Below are 18155 nucleotides of genomic sequence, written 5' to 3'. Positions count from 1 at the left end.
TATCAAAGTCTCCAATCAACAGCACCTTTATCTTGTTTGTTAAACTTAGAAAAATGTTTAGTTTCCCACTGATCTATAAGTGAAATGTGATGTTTTATGGATATCAACGTTTCTTCAAAATTTGACAGAACAGGACAAAGTAAAAAGATGTCTGCATAGGAAAGAGCTTTAATCCCTAAATAAAAAAAAGGAATCCAATGAACTAAGGTACACATTGAATAGGAAAGGAGACAACAGTGAACCCTGTGGCAACCCACAAACAGGGTTCCAGTGAGATGACATATCAGTCTTCCCTCTCACTTTATACGTCCTTTTACTCAAGAAATATGCAGACCTGCAGAGAACATTTCCTGTTAAACCCAACTCACTTAATCTAAACAATAACAGAGAATGGTCTACTCTATTGCATCAAACACTACTGATATATCAAATTGACTCTGAAAACCAAGGGCGGTAACTACCAGTGGCAATACAACGTTTAAAATGCTCAATTACATCATAGTGTACTTTGACTTTCCTTGGACTGAGTTGAACTGAACTGGTCTGTTACCCTATAAGAAATACAAAGACAAGCATCAGCAGCAACTTGGGGGAGGGTAATGGGAGGGGGGAATCAATTAAAACGTGAATTGGACAGCGCTAGTTCTTGAACCATTTCCTATTTGCCTTCAAATTAAGTCTTGTTCTAAACTGTAATTGAACAGATTTGATAGACTATTAAATATTATTTATTGTTGAGAAACAAAAGAAAATCCCGGAAACTAAATGAACTTTTAAAATAATGTTTCTGATTAATACTTTGAGAGATACTCATCTGGCTTTTTATTTGAATCAACATTTACAAGGTTAATTAGTTAACCTTGAAGTAGAAATGTTTCATAATTAGTGTCACAGACGAGAGACCAGCAGCTAATTAATTTACCTTTAGGGTCACTAAAGTCATGACTGGTTGAATCACACTTCATATTTAAAGAGTTAACCAATTAGAGAGTAACGCAGAGATAAATCATATTAAACATGTGTCATGTCATATGCAAGAGGGTAGATCTGAAAAAATCTAGTCTTCTAAGCTAGAGAAGTGACAAGATGGCCCCTGTGAAAATGTACTGGGGCTGAGTGCTAATTTGAATCAGTCAAAAAGGGGTAAGATTCAACAAAGAGTACCATGATTTAAGTGCTGGGATGATATGCAAAAATATGAATTCTGTAACAGCAGTTCTGCTCTCAAAATGCCATTATAGAATTTGAGCCTAAGTCTGCAGTTTCACACCTAACTTCAGATACAGGCACTTAGGTCATGTGAAAGCTTGTGCTTATAAGGTGTGATAAGAAAAAGTGGGATGTTTGACCACGGATACCAAAGACTGGAGAGATGAATGGTCAAACATCCCACTTTTTCTTTTCACACCTTGTGACCTTCCGTGGGGCGGTCGAGTTCTCCTCCATAGGTGGATTCTCCTGAAAGCTTGTGCTTATGGCAGTTAGGTGTGTAGCTCCTAATATTCTATAACCTGTGTGCCTAACTCCTTGGCACACCCCTCCATGCCCCCCTAGAAATTGTGCACAATAGAATTTACAGGCACAGCTTCTAGAATGTCTTAGAGCAGTTGTGTGAACTGCTAATTGGTACCAATTAGCATACTTTATAGTTTAGTTTATAGTTTATTATAACTTGCTAGACTGCTGTAGTGGCAGAACAGTACAGAGAGGTGTACAGACTAAAAATTAAAAGAAAATTGAGAAGAACTCCATTTTAGACAGGAACATTTTACAGTCACACCAGGATAAATAAAAGGGGGGGACATAGAAAGGAAGAGGGATGGAAGGCCTCCTACTGAGAAATCCAAAATGGCTGATCAGTCTGGTCCCTCAAATGCCTGTTTAAAAAGCCAAGTCTTTAAAGAAGAGTTAAAATATTTGAAGGAGGATTCAGAGCGGAGCAAGAGGGGGAGGTTATTCCACATGCGCGGGGTAAGAAAGAAAAAATGCACTGTGTCTAGTGGATTCGTATGAATTAAAGCCAATAATTGGCTGTTCATTCTAATTAACAGCCAAGTATTAAATTAAGTTGTGCATGCAACTGACCTTATTCTATAAATTCTGCGCACAAATTTGAAGGCTACCTAAATGATTATATAAACAAGGTAACTGGGCTTGCATCCTCTGTTTGCTTTATTCAAGAAAAGAACTAGGCAAACCGAATAAGGGGAGGCCACCCACAATCGGGCCGAAGGCCTATGAAGACCCAAGGGGGGTTGGGTTAGCGAGGGGGAGGAGAGAGATAGCAGAGGAACAAAGGTGAAGGAAAGAGTTAAAAGGAAAAGAGGGAGGGGAGAAGGAAGGAGAAGCGAAGGACAGGGAAGGAGGTCCGAGAACAGAAGAAATAGCCAGTTCGAGGTCAGAGAGGGAAGTAAGGGCAGCAATGCCCCAACCCACCCACCCTACTGGCAGAGCGGCAGTAGTCGTGGCCGGGCGTTATGCTATGACAGTTATACTGTAACAGTCAGTGCTGCGTACACAGCAGTTTGGCAGCTAACCAGTGGTGTGCTGGAGCTGGCTCGCAAGAGCCGGTTGTTAAATTTATTGGTATCTTGTGAGCCGGTTGTTGCGAGCCGGCTTGCCTCTCCTTCCCCCACCCCATGAGCTGCAGGCTCCCCCGCTCCGCAGGTCGTCCATTATCTCCTGTCTGCCCTCAGCTCCCCGATAGCCCTCATTTCCTTCCTGCCGAAGCCCTGCCTTTAAATATTGTATTTTTCCTTGAGTCGCGGCGCCGGCAATGAAAGCAACAGGCTCGGCTCCAGCCTTCCCTCGCATGGTTCCGCCCTTGCGGAAACAGGAAATACATCAGAAAAGGGCGGAACCATGCAAGGGAAGGCTGGAGCCGAGCCTGCTGCTTTCAATGCCGGCACTGCGACTTGAGGAAAAATACAATATTTAAAGGCAGGGCGGTGGCAGGAATGAGGGCTATCTGGGAGCTGACGGCAGACAGGAGATAGATGATGGACGACCTGGGGAGCTGGGGATCAGGAATCATGGGGGGGGGGGGCTGCTGGAAGAAGGCAGGAAATGTCTGGCGTTGAGTAGAGGAGGGGCTAGAAGGGAGATGGTTGACATGGGCTGCTGGGGGGGGAGGCTGGAAGGAGATAGTTAACATGGGTGGATGGAGGGGAGGGCAGAGGAGAGGAGAGTTTCTGGACATGGGTGGATGGAGGGGAGGGCTGGGGGAGAGGAGGATTGCTGGACATGGGTGGATGGAGAGGAGGAGAGTGAGGAAGAAGATGAGATGAGGGAAAAGGAAGAGAGGAGAAAAACTGCACATGGATGAAGAAAATAGGCAGAAGCTAGATCCACTGGACAGTGGACAGTGAAGTCTGCGGAGGACCCAGCCTTTACTTATGGATGTAGGGCAAGAAATGAAGAAGAAAGGCTGGAAGTAAAGAAACGGAGTTAAGAGGACAGATAGCAGCAGAATCGGATACTGGGCCAGCATGATCAGAAAAACAAAGTCACCAGACAACAAAGATAGAAAAAAAATCATTTTATTTTCATTATAGTGTTTGGAATATGTCCACTTTGAGAATCAGGTGCTCAACATTAAAAGTTTATATTTATTTACTTATTTATGGCATTTTATCCCACTTTAAACATGAATTAGATTGGAACCTGGGATCATTTTAATTTTTTTTCCTGGAGTAATGCATTGCCCCCCCCCCCAGGCTCACTTCCCGGCTATAGCCCGCTCTGCAATTTGGGGGGGGGGATGCAGAGGTGGGGGGGGGGGGGGGGGGCGCAGAGGTGGACGAGGGGGGGGGGGGCGCAGAGGTGGACCGTGGAGAGAGCCTGTTGTTAAACATTTATCAGCACACCACTGCAGCTAACGGTTATAGATTGTGTGTTAAATTTATGTTGGGTAAAGTTGAAACGTAATGCAAGAAACATATGCCCACATGTTAGCTGAGACATGAAAGAACGTTAAGGCAGCTTGTCTCCCGGCTTGGATGGCCGGGAGACCTGGAACATCGGGTGCTGGAAGACAAGTGTAGGTCCATCCTTCAACGGGATGCGCCAAAAGGACAACGGGGTTCATAGAGACAGCACAGAGAGTAAACACAGGATGCTTGGACGGCACACCTGTAAGGCATAAGAGGTGGTGGGTAATGAAAGCTGTGTACCCAGGCAGGAGCTAAATGTTAAGAATATGGCAAGTGATTTAGTATTGTATGTATTATGTTCAAAAATACAATGTTAGACATTCCTGGCTGCGGCCTAAATAAATCCCACTTTCTATTGAAATGGACTCTTGTATATTGGTATTTAATAAAAGAAAGTTATGTAACATAGTAACATAGTAAATGACGGCAGAAAAAGACCTGCATGGTCCATCCAGTCTGCCCAACAAGACAAACTCATATGTGCTACTTTTTGTGTATACCCTACTTTGATTTGTACCTGTCCTCTTCAGGGCACAGACCGTATAAGTGGTCCAGCACTATCCCCGCCTCCCAATCACCAGCCCCACCTCCCACCACTGGCTCTGGCACAGACCGTATAAGTCTGCCCAGCACTATCCTCACCTCCCACCACCGGCTGGCTCTGCCACCCAATCTCGGCTAAGCTCCTTAGGATCCATTCCTTCTGAATAGATTTCCTTTATGTTTATCCCACGCGTGTATGAATTCTGTTACCGTTTTCATTTCCACCACCTCCCGCGAGAGGGCATTCCAAGCATCCACTACTCTCTCCATGAAAAAATACTTCCTGACATTTTTCTTGAGTGTATGCTGAGTGCCCGAGTTGTGTATTATCTTCCACACCTCTCAGTATTTTCACTGTTGCCATCCCACCTCTTCCATCAGTATTCTGCAATTCATCCTGTCAGCCAAGCCCCTGAACTAGGGCAGTGCTTCTGTGCAATGCTTCAAACCCAGAAGCTCATGAAGTAGCAACTGACATGAGAGAGCTATTAACTTTTAGCACTAAACAGCACATGGAATAGGTCATACTTTATTTGAAGCTCATGTTTCTTCATGTGCGTGCAAACTAATTTTAAGGCATATCTGTTAATATCTTAAAAGATTACATTAGATTCTATGAATAAGGTGGTCTTTTTGCAAAGGTGCATGAATGTGCTTTAAGAAACATATTGGGGCTCATAATCAAAAGAAAAATATAAAAAATGGCATAAGTAGCAGATAGACGTGTTTCTCACACGGCGACGTTTAAACCCTATATGGTCTTTATCTGCTTTCATTTTTCTCTGTTTCTATGACCTCAGTTTCCAGGCACTAATAATTTTTTGTGCCACAAATACTAAAATTAGTTCAGTGCAGGTAACTGAAATAAAGAAGTGAACCAATCAGTTCAGATGATGCAAAACAACAGTTAACAAACCAACAAATATTCAAAAATTTATTTTTGTTACATTTGTACCCTGCGCTTTCCCACTCATGGCAGGCTCAATGTGGCTTACATGGGGCAATGGAGGGTTAAGTGACTTGCCCAGAGTCACAAGGAGCTGCCTGTGCCTGAAGTGGGAATGGAACTCAGTTCCCCAGAATCAAAGTCCACAACCCTAACCACTAGGCCACTAAGAACCAGTTGTTACATATCTCCAGAATAGAAAAGTCTTAAAGGTCTTCTTAAATGTTAAAAAAATGTCTATTCACTGAAAGTTCAAGCAGTAAAGAGTTCCAGAAAACAGAAGCCTAGTATGAAATTGAAGAAGACAGAATTGTAGCAAACCTTACCTTCTGACCAGAAGGATAGCTAAATAGAAGTCATTCCCATATCCAACCAGATTTACTACCTAATGACTTGTTAACCACATCTACCATACAAAGCAGAGCAGCATCATACAATATTTTAAAAAACAAAATCCCTAATTTAAATTTCACCTGCACATTAACTGGGAGCCAATGCAGTTCTAACATTTAAGGTGTTATAGGAATGAACTTACTCAAAGAAAAAGAAGTCAGTCTTATCACAGAATTTTGCACAATTCATAGTTGTCTCAAGGAAGCCTTGGAGCAACCTGAAAAGACTAAGGGGTTCTTTTACTAAAGTGTGCTGAAAAATGGCCTGCTGTAGTGTAGACGCGTGTTTTGTGCACGTGGAACTATTTTTCAGTGCACCTACAAAAAATGCCTTTTTAAAAAACTTTTGCCGAAAAAAGACGTATGGCAAAATCAAAATTGCCGCACATCCATTTTGGGTCTGAGACCTTACCGCCAGCCATTGACCTAGCTGTAAAGTCTCACGCAGTAACTGGATGGTAATGACCTCTGTGCGCCAAATGTCACTTGGCACGTGTCTGATACGTGTGGCAGAAAATAAAAAACTTTTTTGGACATGCACCAAAATTGAATTTACTGCAAGAACCTTGTGGTAGCCGTGTGGTAACTCCATTTTGGCATGTGTTGGGTGCATGTACACGCTTATGCGGCTTAGTAAAAGGGCCTCTATATTGCGGTAGTTGAGTCTCGACAAAATCAGGGACTGAACCACTAGCCTAAATGTACAGATATCAAAAAATGTCTTCACTAAATGAAGTTTTTGAGGTAGGTAGAAAGAAAGATTTCTTGATAACCTTGTTTATATAGGGTTTCATACTAGACTACTGTCCAATTCTTTCTCTAGGAATATAATGTACTGAAACTAAATGCTATGTATTCTAAATATATTTACAGTAAGTTAAAGGAGGATTGTACTCTAATTTCTTGTCTTGCGGTCAATTTCTTTCTGCATTTACCAAAGCAAGTTTTCTAAAAGTGACAAAAACATGTTATTTTGTTATTTACTACAATAAAAAATCTGTAAGGCTGTAATGACCTGGAATAAATGCAATACTTTGCACATGACATCTGTTCATTGCACTGCAGAAATTCATAAATATGTTTAGGGCCATTGTTCTTTCTAAAATTATCTACTTTTTTGTGTCTTTTATTAATGTTGTTGACTAGCTACAACAGGTGACATTTTTATCCTCTGAGGCAGCACATTACACAAATTAAAGGCCATCTGGAAGAGAATCTGTTTCCTGAGTAATTTAAGAATATCAACAATCATAGTTGATTAGCAGTTAAAGAATTATGAGCTTACCCACAAATAATTCCCCTCCCCCCCACACAATTTTAAACATACGTTTATGCATTTAGGGGGAATTTTGTAAAAGTTATGCATGATGTGTGCATGTACAAATTGTACACACATGCTTATGTTGAGAGTTACAAAGTGCATGGCATTGTATATGAAGATGCTAATATGCCATTATGTGACACACATATGTTGGATAGGGAATGGATATGACGCATTAAGAGGCCATTTTACTAAGCCACGTAAGCATCTACGCGCACCCAACATGCGCCAAAATGGAGTTACCACCCAGCTACCATTTTTGGTGTGCATATTGGATGCGTGCTAAGCGACATTTGACATGCGTAGGTCATTACTGCCTGGTTACCGCTTGAAACGTTACCACTAGCTCAATGGCTGGTGGTAAGGTCTCAGACTCAAAATGGACGCACGGCAATTTTCATTTTGCCGCACATCCATTTTCAGCAAAAAAAATATTAAAAAGGTATTTTTTGCAGGTGCACTGAAAAATGATTCTGCTCGTGCTGAAAACACGTGCCTACACTACCGTAAGCCAGTTTTCAGTGCACCTTAGTAAAAGGAACCCTAAGCAAGCACATACTACATATTTTAAAGCTTTGGTATTTCCCTATGTCAATAAAGATGGGTGCATATCTTTATACCCGATATAAATTGCATTTAACATTGAAGCAATTTATATCTTGGGACCTACAATAGTGCATGGATTGATGGAGAGGCTGAGCATTTGCTTGAAATTTAGTGGTTAGTCAGTGTTGTTCTTTATACTTCTTTCTTTCTTTTTACTCTTGCACTCTTTTTTTAAAACTCTACTACTACTCTTTTGCCTCTGTTTCTCCTTTTCTCCGTCTTTGTCTTTTTGCTTTCTTTTACTACTATGTCTGGATTTCCTCCCTCAAGCTTTAATTGGTTAAAATGGGACTGTCCTATTTTCGTGTCTGAAAATGATTTAGCTGTATCTCCTCAATATTCAGCCTGTGACGGTCAGTGTTTTTAACAGCACTGACGTCTGTGTCAGCAAGTATTTAGAAGCTATGTGGGTAGATCAGATATTCAGTGCCATATTTGGAGAGCTAATAGAGTAGCTCGGACTTCATTATGAGGGTCCTTTTACTAAGATGCATTGAAAAATGGCCTGCGGTAGTGTAGGCACGTGGTTTGGGTATGTGCAGATCCATTTTTCAGCATGCCTGTAAAAAAGGCCTTTTTAAATTTTTTGCCAAAAATGGACATGTGGCAATATCAAAATTGGCGTGCATCCATTTTGAGTCTGAGACCTTACTGCCAGCCATTGACCAAGCGATAAAGTCTCACAAGGTAACCAGGCAGTAATGACCGACACGCATCAAATGCCACTTGACACATGTATCGGATGTGCACCAAAAATGAAATTACCACAAGTGGCCACCTGGTAGCTGGGAGGTAACTCCAGTTTTGTGCGCGTTGGGCATGTGTAGACACTTATGTGGCTTAGTAAAAGGGCCCATATGTGTGGTACAACGTGACCATTTAGGTATCTGTGCACCAACATTGAATGTCATTAACTAGCTAACATTGTGGTAGTTAATGTTAATATCCAGCATCACTATTTGGATACGTTTTTGAAAGAAGCTCACTGGTTGCCCTGTGCATAGTGCATGAAACAAACTTATTAATTCTTACACATAAAACATTACACCACGGTAAACCTCAATATCTTGTTAACCTACTTATTTCTTAACTATCCACTGCAGGCACTTAGTTTGCCACCTATTTACTAGGCAGTATGGGCTCCCAGGCTAAACCTGTGCTAATTGGCAGCGTGTGGTGATTTGTCAATTAGCACAGGGAATGCCTACTCTCTATCAGTGGTGTGTGGGAGCTGGCTCACTCCACCTTGTGCGAGCCATTTGTTAATTTTTTGAGAATTTGGGCTTGGGTCCCTTCTCGGCATCATTGTCCTCCTCCTCTCCTATGGCTTGTTTGTGTATCATCTCTCCCCACTGCCCACCTCAGCATCGCTATGGCTCACCTGTGCGCGCACTCTGTTTCCTCTGCTCGCACCAGTCTTTGCCTCTTCTTTTTGCTGCGGTTCATTTTTTTTAAACAATGCTGGCACACATCAGCAGGAACAGGCTGCTTCAGCCAATCCTGGGGGCCTTCCTTCAGCCGAGCCCCACCAGCCAAATACATGGACTGCCGCTGCTTCCCGCTGCTTATTTCTGGCTCTGAGCAGCATGCCAGGACTTCTTGTGCATGCTGAATTTCTGGCATACTGCTCAGAGCCAAAAACAAGGAGCAGGGAGTGGCAGTAATACATTTATTTGGCTGGTGGGGCTCTGCCAGAAAAGGTATGCCTAGTATGCCCACATGGGAAAGGGAGGAGAGAAAATGTGCTGCTCACTTAGTCCACCTCGCCCCCCCCCCCCCCCCCCCTCAATTACAGGCTAGCTGTGCCTGGAGAGAGAGTCTGTTGTTAAAAATTTCCCAGCACACCACTGCTCTCTTTCCCCAAATATGCCCCCATGCTAAAAAATATTTTATATTGTTTAGTGCAGGATTGGTGCACTGATTCCAGAACTACCGCAAGACACCTGAGCATGTCCCACAGTAGTGCCTTTTAGTGTGCAATAAGCATTGGTCCCAGTGTAAATAAATAAATATACACTGCTGAATATTAAGAGTTGGGCCAACCAGCACCATTTAAGTGAGCAGGAACCTCTAAATAGTTTTGGATACCACCCAGAGCTGTATAGGAGAAATATAAAATCTGAGACAAAAATGAAAATACAAAATAAAAGCAAAACAACAGTTGACTAGTTTTGTTTTGTTTTGTTTTTTTACTTGATGTTTTTTTTTTGTTGTTTTTTTGCTGACAATGGTAGTAGAAATGGAAATGGAGGAAATCACCAAATCCAAAAATGTTTTAAATGGAAAAAGCAGCTAGATATCATCTACTGTACATAAAGGTAATGTTGCCTTCCAAATCAAGAAGCACACAAAGATGTAATTATTGCTGTGAAGCTTTTCTAGTGCAGCTCCAGAAGAGACATATTCTACTACAGAACAATAAATGAAGCAGCATCTATTTTTAAAGCACTGCCCAGATCTCAGTAAATAGAACAATCAAATTATTCGTCCACTTATGTTACATAGAGACATTATCATCTGGCATGTAATAGGATCTTTGAGCCAGGAGTTAAGCTAAAGTATAGAGGAAAAAAAATCATTGCAAAGCTTCATCATCTATTAGCAGGTAATGTTTAGGTAAGTTCACCTTTGATCAAATTATTGTCATCTGAGCTCACTGAATCTGTCTAATGGGGTTGGCATTAATATGTCAATATGTTTAAGGTTCCTCTGAAATGAAGTGTCTGCGTTAAATGCTAGGAGTTATTTTAAAATTAGATCTGAATGCTTGCATGAATCCGAAGAGACCTTGAAAAGTGCTACATAGTGATGGGCAAAACTAAAGGATTCTCAAGCCACAGGATCCAGCTCTGTGTGTGTCTGGGTGCTAGGCACCCCAATATTGATCACGTCCTTCACTTAGGGTAATTCTATAAAGAGTATGCGTTTATAGAATTGCACTTAGCACTAAGCTGTGCCTAACTGTACATGGCTGCAATTAGGCCTGCAGGCTTGAATACTGGCATGATCCTGTATCAATGCATATAAAATCTGGGAACGCCCCTAGGAACACCCCTAAACATACCCCTCAATTGTTATGCATGATAGGATTTAGGTTCATTCCATTATAGAATCAGATATGCACATAAATCCTAATTGTTGCCAATTACTGCTGATAATTGGTTTTTAATTGCCAATTATCAACACTGATTGACTTATTGTTCAATTAAATTGCACGTACAGTTTGGACGTACACACACAACTTTAGGTGCCACATATAGAATTCAGAGGATTGTGGTCGCCATCACCAATCATTTGAAATATTAACATCTAGGTCTTAAAGGCTTGAGCTACTTTTTTGGGTCTCAATCCTTTGTAATAAAAAAATTGAGAATTCACAATAGTACTTTTTAATATCCAAAATGGTGGTTCATATTTGAAATCTTGAATAATGTGAAACTGGTGGATGTGTTAAATTAGTAAAAATGCCAATGAATTGGAGGCAATGTTCTTTTGACAATTGGGACCTGGTTAATAAATAGAAAACAGAGAGTAGGGTTAAATGGCCATTTCTTTCAATAGAGGAAGGTGAATAGTGGAGTGCCTCAGGGATCTGTACTGGGATTGGTGCTATTTAATAAATGTATAAATGATCTGGAAATAGAAATGAGTGAGGTGATTACATTTTCAGATGACACAAAATTATTCAAAGTTGCTAAAACACACGTGAACTGTGAAAATTTGCAGGAACACTTTAGGAAACTGAAAGACTGAAAATTCAAATGGCAGATGAAATTTAATGTAGTCAACTGAAAAGTGATACACTCTGATGGGCCCTTTTACTAAGCTGCATAAGGCTCTACATGTGCCCAATGTGCGCCAAAATGGAGGTACTGAGTGGTTTTTGCAGTAATTTCATTTTTGGTGTGCGTCCAATATGCGCAGTCGAAAAATTATTTTTATTTTTGGACACGCGTATCGGATGCATGCCAAGTGGCATTTGGCATGCCTAGGTCATTACCGCCCAGTTACCGCATGAGAGTTTACCTCTAGGTCAATGGCTGGGCAGTAAGGTTGAAGGCCCAAAATGAATGTGCAGCAATTTTGATTTTGCTGCATGTCCATTTTTGGCAAAAATTTTAAAAAGGCATTTTTTACAGGTGCACTGAAAAATGATTCTGCGTGCACCCAAAACCCGTGCCTACATTACCGCAAGTCATTTTTCAGCGCACCTTGGTAAAAGGACCCCTGAGAGAATAATAAAATCATACCACTCGATATTCACCCCACAGCAGTAAGTGGCATCTGAGCCACTCCCAGCCACCGGCTGAACTCACCCTGGTGACAAAGCATGTGGGCTCCTGGCATTAAATATCTGGGTCTCACCAGCCAACCGAAAGTTTACCAGGTGCCGGCAAGATATCCAGACCAGTGCTCAGTTAACTTCACCACACAATGTTAGGATAACCTTTACTGTCCTAACTTTATGCAGTTATTTAGGAGTCCTTTTACTAAGGTGCACTGAAAAAAGGGCTGCGCTAGTGTAGGCGTTGTAACCAGGTACCTCTCTTGTGCAGCCAAGGATAGAACAATCTCCTCCAGCCACAGGCTCCCGGTACAATGAAGAAATAGATGTCCACCAGTAACTTCAATCTTAAGGACTTTTATTCCATGCAGGTTTCTAGTACACAGTTCCAACAGCAGCATAGCACATACCAGGATTCAATACAGGCTTACAGGCTCCAGTCTGGGCTCTTTATCCAGTGCACAATAAACAGTAATTCAATTCCCAAGACAAACAGTTCTTTCAGTTCATCATCACAGTTCAGTCACCCAGCAGCAGTTTCTACCTTCTATCCTCTTTCCCTTCAGGAGGGTTCAATATTTTAGGGACTCCTTCTATCCAAGGGTTTTCCCCTGCATCAGCTTCACAGTGAATTCAATACTTTTGGGACTTCATCTCACCCAAGGAATCTCAGCCTGCTTCAGTACTTTAGGGACCTCCCTGCCCAAGGATTTTCAGCCTGCAACTGCTTCTCTCCTTCTGCTTCTCTCTCCTGAACTGAACTCCACTCCTGGGACTCCTTCCCACCTGCCTAATCAATCCCTGGCTTCAGCTACCACCACCAATCATTCTCCTTCCATTAGCTTCCCCACACCCATACCAGCTGAGTTGAGCATTAAACTAATGAGACCAATGATGAGCTCCTGCCCACAGGGTTTCCTAATTCTCTTTCCGCCTAGTGGCAGCCACTCTACACAACCTGCCAGCTTACACCCATGTCTTCCCTAATTGCAGCTAGGAGTCCAGTCCGGGTTCTTCATCTCCCCCCCTCTGGCTCTTTGCCTGCAATGCCTTCTGGGACTTGTATTTCAGACTGAAACTGCCTTAACCCAACTATCCTAGAGGTGACTTTATCACAGCGTGTGTTTTGGGCATGCGCAGATCCATTTTTCAGTGCCCCTGTAAAAAAGGCCTTTTTAAACATTTTGCCGAAAATAGATGTGCGTTCATTTTGGGTCTGAGACCTTACTGCCAGCCATTGATTTTGTGGTAACTTCTCACACATTAACCATGCGGTAATCGTCTACACACGTAGAATGCCAATTACTGCCTAGTTTCTGCCGTGCACCGAAAATAAAAATTATTTTCTGGTGTGCATAGCGGACATGCGTCAAAAATGAAATTACTGCAAGGGCCACGCAGTAGCCGGGCGGTAACTCCAAACTGATGCACGTTGGGAGCATGTCTACACCTACGTAGCTTAGTAAAAGGGCCCCTTAGCTAGTTAGCAAACTGAAGATTGCCACTAACTGGCTAAATTTGTGCTCCATTCATACTCCACACCCCTGACCTAGCCAGTCAGTGGATGGCCAGTTTGCAGGGATATTCAGTGGCACTAACTGGCTAAGTTCTGCTGAATTTTATTTATATATTTGTTTTAAAATGTATATCCCGCCTCTATTAATATCTCCGGATAGCCCTGGGCAAGCCATTTAAATGGCAAGGAGCCTTTCCTGGCCATTTAAATGGCTTTGAATATTGGGCAGTTACTTGTTGCTAGTTTACACTTTATGAATCACCACTCACAAAAAACATCTAGAAGTCATCATGGACAATACCTAAGCTCTTCTGCCCAGTGTGCAGCTGTGGCCAAAAAAGCTAATTAGAATGCCAAGAATTAATTATTAGGAAAGGGGATAGAAAATAAGACAAAGAATATGATTATGCCTTTTGATCATTCCATGGTATGACCTCTTCTCAAGTGTGTGCAATTCTGGATACCAAGAGGGGCATAATCGAACGGCGCTGGCCATTTTTGGGGCCGGCTCAGTGAGGGGGTGGAGCCAAGCGTATTTTCAAAATACGCTTGGCGCCAGGCAAATCGCTCGCCAGATTTAGAGCAGGATCGCCGGCGGATCGCCGGGTTTACATGAGTTCGCCGGCTCCGATTTTCAGCCATAATGGAAACCGGGCCTGGCCATCTCAAACCCGGCGAAATGCAAGGCATTTGGCCGTGGGAGGAGCCAGCATTTGTAGTGCACTGGTCCCCCTGACATACCAGGACACCAATCAGGCACCCTAAAAAAAAAAAAAAAAATAGCTTCCAGGTGCATAGCACCCTTACCTTGGATACTGAGCCCCCCCAAATCCCCCCCAAAACCCACTCCCCACAACTCTACATTACCATAGCTCTAAGGTGTGAAGGGGGGCACCTACATGTGGGTACAGTGGGTTTTGGGGTTTTTTGGATGGCTCAATATTTATCACTACAAGTGTAACAGGTGGGGGGGGGGATGGGCCTGGGTCTACCTGCCTGAAGTGCACTGCACCCACTAAAAACTGCTCCAGGGACCTGCATACTGCTGTCAGGGAGCTGTCAGGCTGGCATACAGACTGGCAAAAAATGTTTTATTTTTTTTTGGGGGGGGGGGGTGGGAGGGGGTTGGTGACCACTGGGGAAGTAAGGGAGGTGATCCCCACTTCCCTCCAGTGGTCATCTGGTCAGTTCAGACACTTTTTTCAAACCTAAAAATAAATGGACCAAGTCCGCCCGGCGAAATGCTCGTTCGAGCCGGCCATTTTTTTCCATTATGAGGCGAAGCAGGCCATCTCGTAACCACGCCCCTTCCCTATCCTACTAACACGCCCCCTTGAAGGTTGGCCAGCGCCGCAACGAAAAAGCAGTTGGAGTGGGCCAAAATCGGCTTTTGATAATACCGATTTGGCCAGGATCAGGAGATCACCGGCGATCTCCCGATTTATGTCGGAAGATCGCCAGCGATCCCTTTCGAAAATAAGCTCACAAATCTCAAAAACATATAGTGGAATTAGAAAAGGTCAATGAAGGGTGACCAAAATGATTAAGGGGCTGGAACTTCTCTCATATGAATAAATACTTTTTTGGGCTCTTCAGCTTGGAAAAAGAGTTGGCTGAGGGGGGATATGATAGAGGTCTACAAAATCCTGAGTGGAGTAGAACAGGTAAATGTGAATTGCTTGTTTGCTCTTTCAAAAAGTACAAAGACTAGTGGGCACACAATGAAGTTGAATGGTAATACTTTTAATATTAACAAGAGAAAATATTTTTTACTCGACGAATAATTAAGCTCTGGAACTTGTTGCCAGAGGATGTGTTAAAACCAATTAGCATATCTGGGTGTAAAGAAGGTTTGAACAAGTTCCTGGAGACAGACAAGGGGGAAGCCACTGCTTGCCCTGGGATTGTAGCATGGAATCCTGCTTTTCTTTTTTTTTTTTTTTTGGGGGGGGGGGGGGGGGGCTTTTTCTAAGGTGTGCCCAAAAGTGGTCTGTGCTAGTGTAGGCATGTGTTTTGGGTGCACACAGATCCATTTTTCAACGCGCCTTTAAAAAGAGGCATTTTTAATTTTTTTTCAAAAAATGGACATGCAGCCAAATAAAGGGGCCCTTTTACTAAGCCATGTAGGCACCTACACACACGTCAATTTGGAGTTACCGCCTGGCTACCAAGTGGCCCTTGCAGTAATTTCATTTTTTGACATGTGCCCGCTATGTGCACTGGAAAATACTTTTTATTTTCTGGTGTGCGGAGGAAACAGAGTGGTAATTGTCATTTTACGCGTTTAGATGATTACCGCACGGTTAATGTGTGAGACCTTACTGCTAAGTCAATGGCTTGCGATAAGGTTTCAGACTCAAAATAGACGTGCGCCAATTTTTATTTTGCTGCACATCCATTTTTGGCAAAAATTGAAAAAAGGCCTTTTTATAGATGCGCTGAAAAATGGATCTGCGGACACCCAAAACACACGCCTACACTAGTGCAGCCCATTTTTGGTGCACCTTAGTAAAAGGACTCCAAATATTGGTGCACATCCATTTTGGTTCTGAGACCTTACCGCCAGCCATTGACTTAACGGTAAGGTCTCACGCGTTAACTGTGCAGTAATCGTCTACATGCATAGAATGACGATTACTGCTTGGTTTCTGCCACGTGCCAGAACATAAAAATTATTTTGAGGTGCGTAGTGAACACGCATTAAAAATGAAATTACTGCAAGGGCCACGAAGTAGCTGAGCGGTAACTCCAAATTGACGCGCGTTGGGTTCGTATAGGCGCCTAAGCGGCTTAGTAAAAAGGCCCCTAGGTTTCTGTCCGAAACTTGTGACTGTGATTGGTCACTTTTGGAAGCAGGATACAGGGCTAGTTGGACCATCAATCTGACTCAGTATGGCTATTCTTATGGTCTTCTGTTGTTCTTAGATATCTTCCTAGATGTGAAACTGCCTCCGGGTTGTTACTCAGGTAGTAGCCAGTAAATTGAGCTAAAATATTGCACAGACATCCATTATGGTATTCCAACATGTAACGTATATTCCAGGAGAGCTGCTGACTCGTATATCTCTACTGAAATCACACAGGAAATTGTGGGGGCCCTTTTACAAAGCAGCTGTAAGCCCAACATGGGCTTACTGCTCGCTAAAAGGAAGTACCACTGGGCTACCACAGCAGCCCGGTGGTAGTTCCTACCCCCAGCGCGTGTCATAAAAATATTTTTGTAGCACCGGTGTGTACCCGGCAGTAATCAAGCAGTGCCAGGTGCTGCCCGGTTACTGCTGGGTTAGCGCAGGAGCCCTTACCACCACTTCAATGGGTGGCGGTAATGGCTCTCCTCAAAATGGCCGCGTGGCAAGTGCTTCACTTGCTGCATGGCCATTTCTTGAAGAAAAGAAAGATCTACTTTTTACCCACTGCGGTAAAAGGGGGTCCTTGGCATGCATCAAAAAACACACACCAACACCAGGGCAGGCCCCCTTTTGCCACAGCTTGGTAAAAGGGGCCCTGTGTGAATAATACTCTGCACTCCATTTTATAGTAATGCTGTCGATGTGACTGTGAGGGGCTTTTTCGATATGACGTCTAAGTCTGATTTTAGACGTGTTGCAAACAGGTCTAACCCAAAAGAAAACAGGCTTCTCTCTTTAAGCAGGTTTCAATCAAAATAACTTTCAAAACAATATGGATTTTCAAACCTTCAGGTGCTGATCTCTCCCCAGGCTCTCAAGCTCCCATTCCATTCTGGTTTCTTCTCCCTGCTCAGCCTAATTAACCCCCCTCTTCCATCCAATCCTCCTCCTGCTTCTCACCCCACCCCTCCCTATTACAGATGGGCAGCATGATATACTGATTGCGGGTCCGGGGGAACTGGGCTCCTTCATTCTCCCTCCCTCTTGTGATCAGAGACGGTATATGGCCAGCTTGCCTATCCCCTGGGCTCTCACTGCTGGGACTGGAAATGCATTCTGGGAGATGTAGTTTAGGGTTTTGCTGCTTCATTCTATACATCTGGGATGTAGCCTTGTCACACTGTTCAAAGAGACTTACAAAAAGAATCCTCCTTAATGACTTGTTTCCTAATCTATACCAAAACCAACCAATATTGATCCCTTATGATTTGATTATTTTATCATATTATCATTAATGAACATTACATGTTTTCCTACTCTCACTTGTATATTATGTATTATCATTTTATTTACCCTACCTACCCGTTATTCATGTATATTAATTGTAACAATATGCTGAACCTCTTACTCTGTTAATGGTGATGCCATTGCTATATAATGTAAGCCACATTGAGCCTGCAAATAGGTGGGAGAATGTGGGATACAAATGCAGCAAATAAATAAATAAATAAAAATAAGATGGGCAATTTTAGGTGCCAAGTTTGAATACCTCAAAACACACAAAAACTTATCCATTGTTTCTCTGGGCTTGTATAAAAGTAATAAAGGTCTCTGAGCAAACCAAGTCCATTTGTAAGCTCACTGAATACTTTTATGAGGATATCCTCATTCGGTAAGTCTAGTAGACAAAATTTGAGCATGTTGTTTGAACATAACAACTGAGGACCAAGAAAACATCAGGGCAGTCTATCTGCAAAATCTAAGA

The sequence above is a fragment of the Microcaecilia unicolor genome, chromosome 8 (assembly GCF_901765095.1).
Source record: "Microcaecilia unicolor chromosome 8, aMicUni1.1, whole genome shotgun sequence".
NCBI lineage: Eukaryota > Metazoa > Chordata > Amphibia > Gymnophiona > Siphonopidae > Microcaecilia > Microcaecilia unicolor.
The sequence above is the reverse complement of the archived record's forward strand: the minus strand, read 5'-3'. Positions refer to the sequence as shown.